The 14,547-nt window shown below is 46.6% G+C and overlaps 1 pseudogene; it reads right to left on the reverse strand.

Annotated features, from left to right (window-relative positions):
- Positions 1-682: 682 nt before the first annotated feature.
- LOC127666717 (serine/arginine repetitive matrix protein 4-like) lies at positions 683-13,902 on the reverse strand (annotated as a pseudogene).
- Between the last annotated feature and the right edge of the window lie 645 nt (positions 13,903-14,547).

The following is a 14,547-nucleotide window of genomic DNA, read 5'->3' on the forward strand; positions in this document are numbered from 1 at the left end:
CATTCAGGGAATTCTTCGCAGCTCTTTTAAATTTGTGTAGCTTTACATGCTAATGTTAGGCTCCAACCCTGAACAGAAAACCAGGAGCTCTGTGGCTGACTTCATCTTTCTGACACCTCTGTGATAGCAATGGTGCAGCGGGTGTATATGGGGTGGAGGCCCAGTGAGGTTTGGACCTGGGTCAGTCCCAGGATATTCAGGGCTTAGAGCATTCATGAAAAAGACCAAGATGCCTCTGGCCCCACCCACTGCAGCCATAGCAACAGGATTTTTTTTTAAAGGTACACAAATAATTTAGAAGATCCCACCAAATACACGAATGACCACGTATCAAGGTACACAATCTCTCTGAATAAATACATAAATAAATAATTAAATACTGCTAACGGTGAGGGAAGAGAGCTCATCACATAAATAATAAATAAATAAAAATAAATAGATCGAGGGACGGATTAACCCCGGCCTCTAGGAGATATCCTGTAAGCAGTGGGTGACTGGAACAGAGTCGTCTGTCGTCACATGTCTTGGGCAGGCCCAAACTTTTGAATCATAGATCATAGCTTTCCACAGGTGGCCCTCTCCATCCGCCCCGGTGAGCCTCAAGATGGTGCTGGTAGAGAGGCTCCTAGCAGCTTGGCAAAGGAATAGAAGTCCCTGTATCCCATGCCACCATCCCAGGAAATCATGGAGGCCAGGAGCCAGGAACATTTAGTATCTGTCTCCCGGGAGATGGTCTGAAGGGCAGGTAGTAAAGGAGACTGCAGAGTACATAGCTTTCTGCCGAGCTGTAGCTCAGGCTCCGGTTCCGACTGCGGCTCCTGAAGCCCAGGCTGAGACTGCTGGAGCTGGAACTGCGGCTGGTCCGCGTCCTGCTCAGGGTCTGGCTATGGCTGCTGTGGCTCCGACTGGGACTCAAGCTCCGGGAGTAACTGCGGCAGGCAGAGCGGCGGCTGCTGCTGGTGCTGCTGCTGCTGTACCAGGAGGAGGCGCTGCTGAGACTGCTGGAGGAGGAGGGGCTGGGTCGGTAGTAGGGGATGGGGCATTTGCGGGCACTGGAGAGAGATCAGAGATAGGAAGTGTGAGGTTCAATGAGGCTCAGGGAGCCCCAGTGCGGTTTCAGGGAAAACAATATCCTTCTATCCCCCAGTCTCTTAGTGAGAAAAAGCAAACCAGAAAAAACCCAACAAAACAAACAAAAGCCATCACCCCACCCCTGTAGTTCTGAGACTAGTAAAGGCCTAGCTATTTCCTGCTGTATCCTGCTGGGCAGTGGTGGCATGCCTTTATTCCCAGCACTTGGGAGGCAGAGGCAGGTGGATTTCTGATTTCAAGGTTAGCCTTGTCTACAGAGTGAGTTCCAGGACAGCCAGGGCTACACAGAGAAACCCTGTCTCAAAACCAAAAACCAGACCAAACCAAACCAAACCAAACCAAAACAAAACAAAACAAAACAAAACAACCCCCCCCAACCAAAACAAAACCAAAAAAAAATCCTGCTGAAGCTGGAAAAAGGGATAATGTCACTTAAGAAAAAAAAAATCAACAAATCAAATCAGGTTTGGGGCTCAGAGTTCCCAGCTAGCAACAGTGTCTGCCTTGCCACTTTAATTGAAGTTTTTGCTTTGCTATTTTTACTTTTACTAGAACCTTCTATTCCTAGTAGGTTCTGTTTCTAGGCAGGAGAGGCTGGTTTTCCACTTACTGTAGTATATCATTTCTTTTTCAAAACAAGTGCATGGTGTGTGTGTGTGTGTGTGTGTGTGTGTGTGTGTGTATAAGGGGCGGGAGGTCTGTGAAAAAGAACACACTGATTTTTAAGAAAATGAACTACATCCTTGATCAGTTAGCCAGCGGCATTGGTGACCAGCCTCCAAGATGCCAATGGATGCCCAGATGTTGGGAAGAGAGCACTGTAGGCTGAGCAGGCAACTCCATCTGTCACTCTGGGCCCCCTGTTTTTATTCTGCCTCCTGGTCCTCTCCAGGAAGGATACAGTGTGCTTCCATGATACCTGCTGGTCTCTGGGGTGAGTGGAGATGTCTAGAAAGATATCCCTATCTGGGGGGAGGGGGCAACATCCAGCCAATCCAGCTTTCAAAGCCTGAGAAATTCAATTTCTCTCACAGCCTTTGCCCGCTCTCTGCCAACTGCACTTCTCCTCAGAAACCTTAGCTGTCACAGGTCACACTTCCACCACTTCCGACCACTGAGTCAATAATGTTAGAACACAGTGTGTCCCAAGTTTAAATTTACAAAGCAAGGTCACCTCTTCCCTTTCATCTCCTCCACATGACACTCTTGGGAGTGATATCTTGTTTTGTGGGCAAGAATCAGCCTAAGGAGAGGAAAAGTCTCTAGCCGCCCCACCCCAGAACCAGGTCTTAACTCAAAAGTTTACTCGCCACAGCACCATTTAAGCAACCTTGGAAATCTCAGGAATATTATGTGCATTCTCTGAACTTAGTTAAAGGTGTGATCACAAATAGTTTAATTTTAACCTGGCATCTGAGTATTCTAGGGTATAGGACAAGGCCAGGTTGTACTACCAGGCAAATGCCCTGCCCTGTGGGAACAAACACCCCCTAGCTACGTACTATTCCTCATTTTGGCCCATTGTCTTCCAGGACAAGCTCGGTCCACATGCTATCCGGGTCCCTGCCTCACTGCTAGCCTAGCTTGATAAGATTCCGTGCTAGGGAAGGCTTTGAACCAAATATCATCATTTTAGGGGTTGGAAGAGGCATTCTGGACCCCGCGAATCCTTAAGTCCAGTTTCAGGGAGGCAAAAGAAGACTTAGTCAGGCCATCGTCCATATGTATGTGGCAGTGGGGAGAAGTCTGGAAGCAGGTAATGCCCGCTCTTGGGTCTCACCTGGTTATCCTCCTGGCCTCCAGGTGGCTTGGGGAGTCTCTTCGGTGCTTCCTCATGGGCGAGTAGGACCGTCGCCTCCTGCGTGCCCGTTCTCGGGGCTGTGGTTCCTTCTCACCATACTTTGGGTCTCGTTCCCTGAAGGGGTACAACAGCGGGCGCGGGGAGGGAAGGGGGAGGAGATGTTGCTAGGTAACTAGGGCTGGAGTGGCTTTTCTACAGGTACACGCTGTGTGAGACGCTTAGCTGTGTTCACTGAGGCTAGGCTTTGTCAGGGGCCCCAAACAAGACAGGAAAGGGAAGATGACCCACTCTGGGAAGAATCTGCTTCCGTGAGCACCATGGGAAGCAGGTATGGGGTGAGCTGGGCATGAGCCAGAGTAGTGGCCTCTGTGAATGCACACGCGCACATGCGCACGTGTGCGTGTGCCCCTTAGCAGAGGCACAAATATTAGTGGGTGAGGAGGAACATATCAGAAGGCCCTGGGGTGGGCAAGAGTCGGGGCTATGAACATGGGGGCAAGAGATTGCAGCAAGTCAAGCAAGGTCGAGCACCCGGATGCGAAAGGTTAGTAGAATAAGGGACACATTGAGGCCTTGTTGCCACTCTTGATTGGACAAAAAGGATTGCAAGAATTCCTGTCCCTACTTTTGTAGGGTTAGGGCTTGGGATATTGGTACAGAAAGGCAAGGTCAAAGGAGAAGGCTCAGGAAGGGGAGGGGCGGGATCCGCCCTGGGGGTGGGGTGGGGTGATACCTGCTGGGGCTGTATCAGGAGTAGCTGGGACTTCGACGAGACCTGGAGCTTCTGCCAGGTGGGCTCCGCTTGCCAGACTTGGACGAATAGCTGGGGAAGCGGGAGTAGGACCTGGGGAAGACAGAAGAGCCCCTGAGCAGCCTGCAGCCTGTTAGGGGTGGGACAGCGGCTAAGGCTCTGTGTACCCGGTCCCCAGGTGGCGCTCTTTGTCTTTGCGCAAGTCTCATAAAGGAACCTGTCCCTTTACCAGAGGATGAAATCTCCTCCTTTTTGAGTGATTGATAATAATATGGACAATACCCTGTTATTTAGTGAACGCTTATTGTCCTGGCCACTTTTTGTCTGTATAATCTTGGGTAGGTAATTCCACTACTCTAGGCTTCTGTTTTCTCATCTGCAAAATGGAGTAATAGTATCAACCCTACAAAGTTGGTTGTAAATCTAAATTAGAATAAATCAGTTCTCTGTCTGTCTCTATCTATCTATCTATCTATCTATCTATCTATCTATCTATCTATCTATCTATCTACCTATCTAATTAGCCAATACATTGGAAATATTATGACTGTTATACATTTTATTATGTGCATGCCAGGCATTGAACTCACTTATTATTAATGAACTCATGCATGCATCTCACTTATTATAAACTTCATATTATGGATGGAGAAACAAAGGCAGGGAGAGGTGATGTAATTTGATCAGGGTCACACAGCTAGTCGACACATGAATCCAAGAGTTTCTGGCTGCAAAATGATTTGCCTTGGGCAAATTACAGTAGCCCCTCCTCTCTTGTCCACAGCCTTGCTTCTTCTGTGGCTTCATGAATAGTTTGGAAAAAAATAAAGAAGTGGAAAATTCTAGAAACATGTAATTCACAAGTTTTACATTTCAGATCATTCTGAGGTGTATGGTTAGGAAATAGATTGTTTCCTTGTGCAGAGTATCCACAGTGTGTGGACTACTTGCCTGTTACTAAGTAGCCTTCTTGTGGTCAGATCTACCATCACTGCATTATTTGTGTGCCAGCAATAGCTACTTACTAATGGTTCACAAAAGTGAGCAGAGATGCTAATTACTCCTACATGTCAGAAAGATGCAGGGACATGCTTGCCCTAAGAAGAGAGGATAAGCATCCCCCATTCAGGAAAACAATTGGATGCAGAGGGTATTGAGACCGTGGTAAGAACTGAGGTCTCCAGGCAACTGAATAAGAGCAGAACCCAGGTTAATTTGGCTATGATAACCTTGAATTGAACACATTCCCATCATAGTGCAAGATAGGTACTTAGTTACAAAAGGAGATGGGTAATGCCATTATGGGGGTTGGCACTGATGCAGGAGTTGGCTATAGGCGTCTGTCGGTCCATTGAGAATAAGGACTATATCTCCTGCGGACAGGAGAGAAAGAGCAATTCTTCATGATGCATCTCAGCTACTCATTCTGTGGTCCAAGCTCTACCTCTCTCACAACTGACTTCCCACTCTTAGGAAATATTACGGAGGAAGGAACGACTCATTCCTATCAAGTATGGTGGTGCCCCCACCTCCTGGAAAAGTGTCCTGCAGGTTTGCTCTTTGCACACACACATTGAGGAATCTTACAGAAAAAAAATGCAAGTGCTGGTTTTGAAATAACCAAGGAAGCAACTGCATTGTGATTATATAGTTGTCGAAGAGGAACAGCCAGCTTGCTGTCTGGGGGTTTCTGTTTAAAGAGGGAAGTTGGGACCAAGGAGGCATGGGGGTTGTATTTGATGGGGTGTTCCAGTTCCTGAGATCTTGTGTCTGACTGTTCCATGACATAGTTATTCCATATAAGGTAACCAAGCAATACCAATGACTGTTGAAATTGGGGGGTGAGAATATAAAACCAGCTGTAGTTCTCTCTCTCTCTCTCTCTCTCTCTCTCTCTCTCTCTCTCTCTCTCTCTTCCCTTGTCACTACCATGTGTACAAGCAGATAGACTTGCTGGTTGATAAGAGACAACAGAGTGCAGAGACAACTAATCACTGGATGACTTTAAATCCCCAGCCCCCCAGCCAACCCACCATCTGGTCAAAAAACACACGAGGGGAGGGGGCTGACAACTGAGCCAGCCTGCTGAGCCCAGCACAAATCGCTAATCCACAGAGTTACAGCAACTAAGTAAACTCATTTTTATTTGAAGGATGGTGTTGGTTACTTTTTCACACAGCACGAGTTAATTGATGCTTAACTCCTCCTCATGCCAAGGGAAACAATAACAAGGAAAGTTCCTTGTGTTCTAAGGGCTTCTGCCCCTGGGAGGAGCCATGGGCTGAGCCAAGCATTCTTATTCTTTTTATTGCCACAGAAGGAAGCAGGATCTCAGAGACCTTGGCTTAACCAAGGCTGTCAGTAGTAATGGCTGGAGCAGGTATTCAAAGTCAAGTCCATGGTGTATGTGTGTGTGTGTGTGTGTGTGTGTGTGTCAGGGTTGGGCATCTCTAGTTACCAAAACTCCCTGCTGAAGAAGAAGATACAGTGGATCAAATGTCAAAGACACACCCACCTTTTTTCGGAGGAGGTGGACCCGCTCCGCGCTCCAAGTGTAACTGGGGGGGAGGCTCTGGGGTTTGGGGACCTGGATGAGGGACTGGAGGATCGAGTGCTGGTGTAGGAGGAGCTACGAGAGCACTCTTTGATAGGGGAGCTCTGGGCTGTGGATGGGACCAAACTAGACTTCACCTCTGCACACTGGAGACATGGAGACTGAAGTCCTCTGCAGGAAGAAACACAGCTGTCATCACCCTGCTTACTCTGCCTTACTCCGACCTGATGCTCCCTCCCCCACATCTGCCCAGGCCACAGTTTCCTCTGTTCCTCTTTCCACCTTCCCTCCTTTCAGTGACTGATGGCCTGCCAGGTGTCTGAATTTAGATGAGCAGAGATAGAGAAGCCCTCACAAGTAGATGGATGTTTAGTACAGTTCTGTCTCCCCCAGGTAAGGGAGACATATCATGACCTGGGGCTGATTCAGAGCATCCCAGGCAGCCTTCCTGGGCACAGTGTTAATTAAGTGACATCAAATGTGCGGTGAGAGATCCCCCACTCCCTTGCCCTTGTCCAGTCCTTCTGCTTGCATGAATGAGAAAGCCCTGGCTGGGTGCTCCTGGGTTTTTAGCACCTCTCTAACACTTTGTAATCTCCCCAAGATAAAGGAACAGGCCTTGGGGTCAGGGCCTCGAGAAGGGAACTGTAACTGACCAGAGTTAAAGACAGAGTTAGTGAGTTAATCATATCATCAGAGGTGCTTTCTATTTAGGAGCTTTTGTGTTTCAGAAAGTGATACACATTTCAATACAGAAAAGACATGATGTGATTACAATAAACGAACCAGTGTGAATATAGTTGTTTTTTTTTTAATCAAGAAAGTGACCCGTGATTAGCTTAAGTTTGGGCAACTTTGACGTAGCCCATTTTGCAAATGGAGAGATTGAGAGCCCCGCCCCCCCAAACAGATAGAAGCTTGTTCATAATCAGACAAGGGGTAGGGGGCTTTGCCTTACAGTCTCTCTTGTCTCGGGATTTACTGGACTCCTTCCAAGGTCCTTACTCGGGCATGTTCATTTCAAGATGCACAAGAGTCAACTTCAGATTGCATTGATAGAGCTTTCTAGATTCGTGACGACCTCTGTTCACCTCTTGTCTTGGTTCTTGACCCTAACAGACTGTTCCCTCCTAAGCAAAATGTCCTCTTCTGTCCTTTATCTCCAGACCTTAGGACAGTGTTGTCACTGTCCTTGTCACCTAGCCATTCCTCTACACGTGATTCTGGTTTGACCTGACCGTGTCTTCTCTGAAAAGCCTTTTAGGACATTCTCTCTACTGCCAGTCTGGGTTGAGGGTGCCCTTTGTGTTGCCATGGTTACTCCTGCCTAGACCTCGTCCCATTTCTATACGACTCCTCTGGTCAGTCATATAATTCCACGTGCCTTTTGCTCTGGATATTGAACTCTTTGGAGAAGGACGTGTGCCCCTCTGTGATACCCTCCACACACAGCTTGTCAAGTGTCACCTTAAAGTCATCCTCTATGTCTTGGATTCGTCACAATCATCATTTTGTTTAATCCTCCCAAGAGCTGCAGAGCTGGCCCTCCTTTTATGGCTGATTTACTGAGGTGGCTCCGAAGGACTGGTGACTTGCTCAAGGTCACTCACAGTTCCAAACTTGGATCTGTCTGGCGGCACAGCCACACGCCCATCACCACTACAATCCCTTTGCCTCTGTGTCTGTGCTGCCCTTGGTTTCCGCTCTTATCTCTTCCACTTAGCCCATATTTATTGAGCCCTTTGTCCAGAGCTGGCAGGGCATAAATACCCATAATTTCACCATCATTTACATTCTGCCGTGAAAGGCTGCTTCTAAATTATTTAATTGGGCTGTCCATGTATATCAAAATTAAGCAGGTAACGGCTATATATCTCTTGGACTTGGAATCTAGTTTTAAAGAGAGGGGTCTGCATTTGAATGCCGCTACTGTTGCTTATTAACTAAATTTAAGTCTGCGGGTCTGTGCCTCAATTTCACTACCACTTCACAGAAAGATTTTAATAGTGATATAGACATAAAGTTGTGGAGACACTAACAGGACCTGAGGAAGGCTGTTCATGGGAAGCATTTTTAACAGTGTCTAGCATGTTATCCAGCTCAATAAATGTTAATGGCTGTACTGGCTGGTTTTGTGTGCCAACTTGACACAGGCTAGAGTTATCACAGAGAAAGGAACTTCAGTTGGGGAAGCACCTCCATGAGATCTAGCTGTAAGGCATTTTCTCAATTAGTGATCAAGGGGGGGGAGGGCCCCTTGTGGGTGGTGCCATCCCTGGGCTGGTAGTCTTGGGTTCTGTAACAAACTAAGCTGAGCAAGCCAGGGGAAGCAAGCCAGTAAGGAACATCCCTCCATGGTCTCTGCACCAGCTCCTGTTGCTTGACCTGCTTGAGTTCTAGTCCTGACTTCCTTTGGTGATGAACAGCAATGTGGAAGTGTAAGTTGAATAAACCCTTTGCTCCCCTACTTGTTTCATGGTCATGATGTTTGTACAGGAATAGAAACCCAGACTAATCAATGGCTTTTAAATTAATCAATACTAATATCATTGTTATTGCTATTACCGCTTAAGTAGCATGTGGCCAACATTTAGAAGACTTGAATCACTTAGAACAAAGGTGGACTTGGAGCCCCAGCTGAAGGAGAGCCCCAGTGCTTCTCTGGGTAGAGTATGCTAGCAGACTTTCCCCACATGGGTATCTGCCTAGTAAATTATAAACCCGGGACAGGGGCCTGCCATTTTTACCAAGCCCAGTGCTGCCGTAAGGGTGTGCCTGGTAAGAAGTTGAGGCGTTGGCAACTGAACGGATGGTGCGGACTACACAATTACTCCTGTGAGAGCACATGGAGTCCTTAACGCTATGATTCACTTATTTTTTCCAGACTCTCTTCATGTGCCTGGGCATGTGTGCAACATGTGCACACGTGTATAATATGTGCACACGTGTGCATGGATATGGGTGTGTGTGCGTGCGTGCACACACGTGTATGCTAACTGATGCCAGGGATCATTCTCCATACTCCCCTCTTCTCTGAGGCAGGGTCTCTCGGTTAACTCCAGAGCTGGCTGACAGGACTCTGCTCACTAGGCTGCTTGCCCCAGGGAACCCTGGGCTCTGCCCCCTGAGGATACAAGACAGGCCTTTGAGCCCACCTGGCATTTACATCTGCTTGCTTGGCGAGCATTTTAATCATCGAACTATTGCCCCAGGTGCCATTTGCTGTGATTGCTTGGGCGACAGAGCAGTTGGTGAAGAAGGGATGGCCCTGCCGTTGGCTTCTGAACAAACACGAAGCTGCCTTTTCTGAAGGAAAAACACAGGCAGCAAGCACAACACCCAACAAAAAGGCCCGAACTTCACAGTGGCAGGAGGTGTGTTGTCGTGAATAAACTATGTTGGAGCATGTTAAAATTCAGCCTTGCTTCCAGGGGCTCATCCCCTGTACCCAACATCCCTCCCCAAAGGGGTCCACGTGTTAGGACTGAGGAGCCAGCATCTTACATCAGCATCCAAAGCCCACCCCGGCCCTTGGAGTTATACATCCTATGACTTAGGGTGAATCCCTGAACGGTAACTCATCATGACTATGTCATGTGTTATAGTTTCATGGCCCTAAAAATGTCATGTTCTAACAGTCATCTCCCACCCCCCAACCATGCACAACAATATTTCATATGAAAATTCAATATTTTCCACAATTTCTCATAACTGGAGTTGCATGCCTGTGTGCGTGTGTGCGTGCGTGTGTGCGTGTGTGCATGCACGTGCACCCATGTTTAAATGTTTCTTTTGTATACAATGTTAACATGTTCTTCTTCTTCTTCTTCTTTTTTTTAGAGCCAAATAATATTCCAGAGTCCGAGGGGTTGGAGAGATGGTTTAGTATTTGAGGGCACTGACTGCTCTTCTGGAGGACTGGAGTTCAATTCTCAGCACTCACAGAACAGTTCACAACTGTCTGTGACTCCAGTTCCAGGGGATCTGATACCCTCTCCCAGATACATGTAGGCAAAAAACACTGATGCATATAAAATAAAAATAAATCAATTATTAAAAAAGAATTAAAACATATTCTAGAGCCTGGATATACCACAGCTTATTCACAAAGGACTTGGTTGCCTCTAACTTTTAGAAATATGAATATAACTATTATAATCATATATATATATATGCAAGGGCTTTTTGGTGTGAATATGTTTTTAATTTATTCTGGTCAGTATTATGGTATGTTTTTAACTGACAGTGTCTCAAATTTCACATAACTGGAGTGGCACGCCTGTGTGAGTGTGTGTGTGTGTGTGTGTGTGTGTGTATACAGGTGCACGTTTGTGCTATATACATATCACATACATGAATAGAATGTCCTGTCTCCTGCAAATAAAGGAAAGAAAAGGGCACCATACTAAGACAGCGAAATGTTGCCGCTAAGACCCGCCCACCCCAAATACACTGACCTTGACTCGCTGCTCCTGCAGGTAGGAGAGCCTCCTTGTTCTGTGGGGAGGAGGTGGTGAAGGAGTTCCCTGAATCGGAGGTGTTGTCACTGTTGGGGGTCCCGACTCTTGCTCAGATCCCCACCGGGACTCCCTTTCTCCTGGCCCGAGAGCCGAGCTGGTTTTCATGGAGGGCGGCGAGGACGTGTCCTTGCCCGAGTCGTACTCCTATGAGCGCCCTCGGGAGGCGGCGAGCGGGCTGGCCGATTTGCTAAAGAAGTCAGCCGTGGACCCCGACCCAGAGATCTGAAAGCAAAAAGACCCGTCGGACACTCCTGAGCTCCCGGGCTGTGTGTCAGTAACCTAGAATGTTAACCATCATGAGTCATGAGTCACTGTATCGAAAGCAAAGAGAGAGGGGAGAGGAGAGACGCCAAAAAACAAAAGCACAAATTCCTGAAAGAATTCCACAGAAATAGGAGATCTCTAGATCTTTTTGTTTTGTTTTGATTTTTTTTTAAACCCCCTGCTAGAAGAACTGGAAGATTTAGGAGTCATGCAGGGAAACGACATGCGATTCAGAGTAAATGAAAGAAAAAAAGGAAATTATACAAAAATGTAGTCTTCACTAAACTCAAACAAAAGAGACAAATTAATAGAAAGGGGAGGGCTGTAGACACCCTTAACCTCAAACAATAAAGAAAGGGGAACGGGGAAGAAAAAGAAGGGGCTACAGGCCTCAAAAATTATAGCTTGGAAATTAAAAAATGCAAAAGGCCAAGGTTTATATTTTAACCAGAACCCTCAGCTAACACACTCTCTCTCTCTCTCTCTCTCTCTCTCTCTCTCTCTCTCTCTCTCTCTCTGTCTCTGTCTCTTAAAAGTTGGCTGAATAAAATCCTGAAGAAATGTCACATGGGTCAAAGAAATAAAGATGAGGTCTCTTTCTTTCTTTCTTTCTTTCTTTCTTTCTTTCTTTCTTTCTTTCTTTCTTTCTTTCTTTCTTTCTTTCTTTCTTCTTTCTTTCTCTTTCTTTCCCTCGTTCTTTCTTTAAAAAAAAAAGTCACAGTCACAAGCTGACAGTTCGGCAGTTTCCAACTAAAGGAGTCAAGAGGGAGGGGCAAAATAAATGTAAAGTCCTTATGGTCTGACAAAAAAACCAAACAAACCAAAAATAATAACAATAATAACCATTAAAAAAAAGAAAAGTCTCTACAGGCATTTGTGCGCGTCCTTCTCCCTCGTAGGAGGCAGCTAAGCACCCTCAGTGGCTTCTAATGAAGTCTCTCGTGTCTTCGCGGATTACATCCACTCACCAAGCAAGGACTCCTCCTTTAGTAGGAAAGGTGTAAGAGAAAGGAAAGAGCGGGCAACGTGAGTCCATCCTCAGAGTCGTAAATGACAAGAAAAAACACACACCTTCCTGCACAACGTCAACTTTCACCCTCACCTCCAGCTTTGGGGCACTCAGTGCTTTGAGCGAGTGGATAGCTGTACCTTGCCACTCCCTTCCTGCCCAGGTTAGATGGGGAAACTTTCGCTGCTTGGGTTCCGGAAGCTACTATAGAGACCTGCCCGTTATTTCTAGAGGACACCGGAAGGGAACTCAATCGTGATGGGGGATTTAGGGGTCGCTCGCTCCGAAGAGAGGCCTCGGAGTCCTGCTTGGGGCCTGGCCTAGGAAGACCGAGGCTTTAGGAGGCTGTGAGCAGTGAGCCCTTGGGAAGGGAATTCTATGCCGAGAATTTGTTTTTCTTCAACATTCAGTCAGGTTAGGCTGTGGCTGAGAGGACACGGTGGGTTTGCTTCTGGCTCCTGGCCGTTTAGTTGCTATGGGCAAGATGTATCCTTGGACTTGACTTTGCTAGTAATATATCTCTATGAGGAGAGAAATGTGTGGGCACTCCCTGGAAACCTCTCTCGGGCTCCTGGGATTCCAGAATTCTCTGTTTAAATGGCTCCCGAGCCTCCTTCTGAGGTTATGTCTCCTCCACAGTTCTGTCTTCCCAGAAGTTACTGTGCCTCAGGTGGATCAATCTGGGGCCAGAATCTGCATGATAATGCTAAGGTGCCCAAGTGCCCTTCTGGGGCCAGTCACACGGTTAGATAGTGACAAGATGGGAAGCCTGTGACCTTGGGATCAGATTCTCTCTCACTGCCATTCTAGTGCAGAGAGACCCTGAGACTCTGCATCCAAAGGTGACTTTCATATCACCTTGAAGACATATTTGCTAACATACTTATTAGGGCATTGTTACTTTATTTATGAGCATTTAGACATCTTGACTAGTATAGATGTCCTATTGTCTGGCCCTGGGCCTTATGTAGTATTTTCCTATTTTAAAAATAGAAATTTACTTTCCCCCAACTTTATCCCTTGTTTCGAAGACCTGCTAGAGAAGGGCCACCTGAGCTTTCCTAAGAAACCATTTCTGCCTTCAGGGGAGATGTGCATACCTGGAACTGATAATCAAAGCGAGAACCCCAACAGTTTGAAATACTAGGTCCTGGGGCTAGGAGGTAGGACTTTCTTTACTGTTCCTCCCAGAAGGCTTTGCGGATGAGCAAGGTAATAGTCTAGCCTTAGTAAATCCTATAGGTACAGTGCAGCCCTGCCTTAAACACATCATATTCACCTGGCTAGTTTTGCCTTGAAGGTGAGACCTCAAAATCAGGTGGCCAGGTAGAATTTTCTGAAGTGAGACCTCTTTTTAATAGAATATACAGGCTCTGTTCCCATTCAGCTCCTGGTAGATCGGATGTCACTTCTTTCCCACCTCTGATGTCCAATAGTTCCACGACCTCTATCACCTCTACCGCGAATGGAAAACCACCATGACGGGGAGCCGGATCTGAGCTTTCTGGCTGGGGTTTGATTCAGGGAAAGGATCAAGGCATTTTTTTTAACCTGAAGTGAATGGTGTGGTTACTAGCATATCAGAAAGGAAGTCAATCTTGGAGGGAACCAGGCTGGCAGAGTTCAACGGCGGTACCTGGGAGTTCAGTGCTGTCTGGTATCTTTTGGCTTGCTCCCTGGGCGCATCTAGACCATTTTTTCCCTCTTTCAGGAACTTTCTCATGGTATCAACTACAATCTAGAAGTGTTTTATTTTCCTGATGTGCTATGGTTCTCTGTGAGGTAAGATGTTGAGCACGTAAGTCTCTCTAGGCTGGTGCATGGATGGAGAAGGGACCTTACCTTCTGCGCATGCTCAGCCCCACAACCCGAGCCCACAGGGATGTTTGTAGAGTCTCTCTCCCTGACCATAACGTAATGCACATATGGCTTTTGTGTTTGACCTGACAGCATTACATAGACTAATGCTTTTCATCACCAGGAAGCAGAGATGAGTGCTTTCATTGGGCAAGAGCGCCAGGGTACACAGGCCCCTCCCACTTGTCGAACAGTCCTATTCCTTTGGTTGACATGAATTACAGCATTCTTTACAGATCTCCTTCACCTACTTCATAAACCAACCCAAAAAAAGTAAATTAAAGATCCTTTAAATCTTTGGTTAATAACTTCTGCGTTCCTTACTGCATGTATATCACAGACCTTGTTGTATACACTCTCAAGGCATTGCATAGTTTCTTTGAGATCACAACTGCAAAGCATTAGTAGGAGCTGTCATCTGAGTTGAGGTATGATAGACATGTTTCTACCTATTATTATTTCCCTGAGGATGGGGGAATCAGAGGCCTGTATATACGAACAAAAGAAATGTGTATGGTGTTGGCTATCGCTTAAAGTTCAGTAACAAAAATTATCTTCTAGACAGGAATTTCTTCTCTCTCTCTCTCTCTCTCTCTCTCTCTCTCTCTCTCTCTCTCTCTCTCTCTCTCTCAACGTATGTGCTCCCTTCTAATGGTATACTTGAGAGAGGGTCTTCCATCTGCCATTGTTAGTGAGAAT

The sequence above is a fragment of the Apodemus sylvaticus genome, chromosome 16 (assembly GCF_947179515.1).
Source record: "Apodemus sylvaticus chromosome 16, mApoSyl1.1, whole genome shotgun sequence".
In the NCBI taxonomy this organism is placed as follows: Eukaryota; Metazoa; Chordata; class Mammalia; order Rodentia; family Muridae; genus Apodemus; species Apodemus sylvaticus.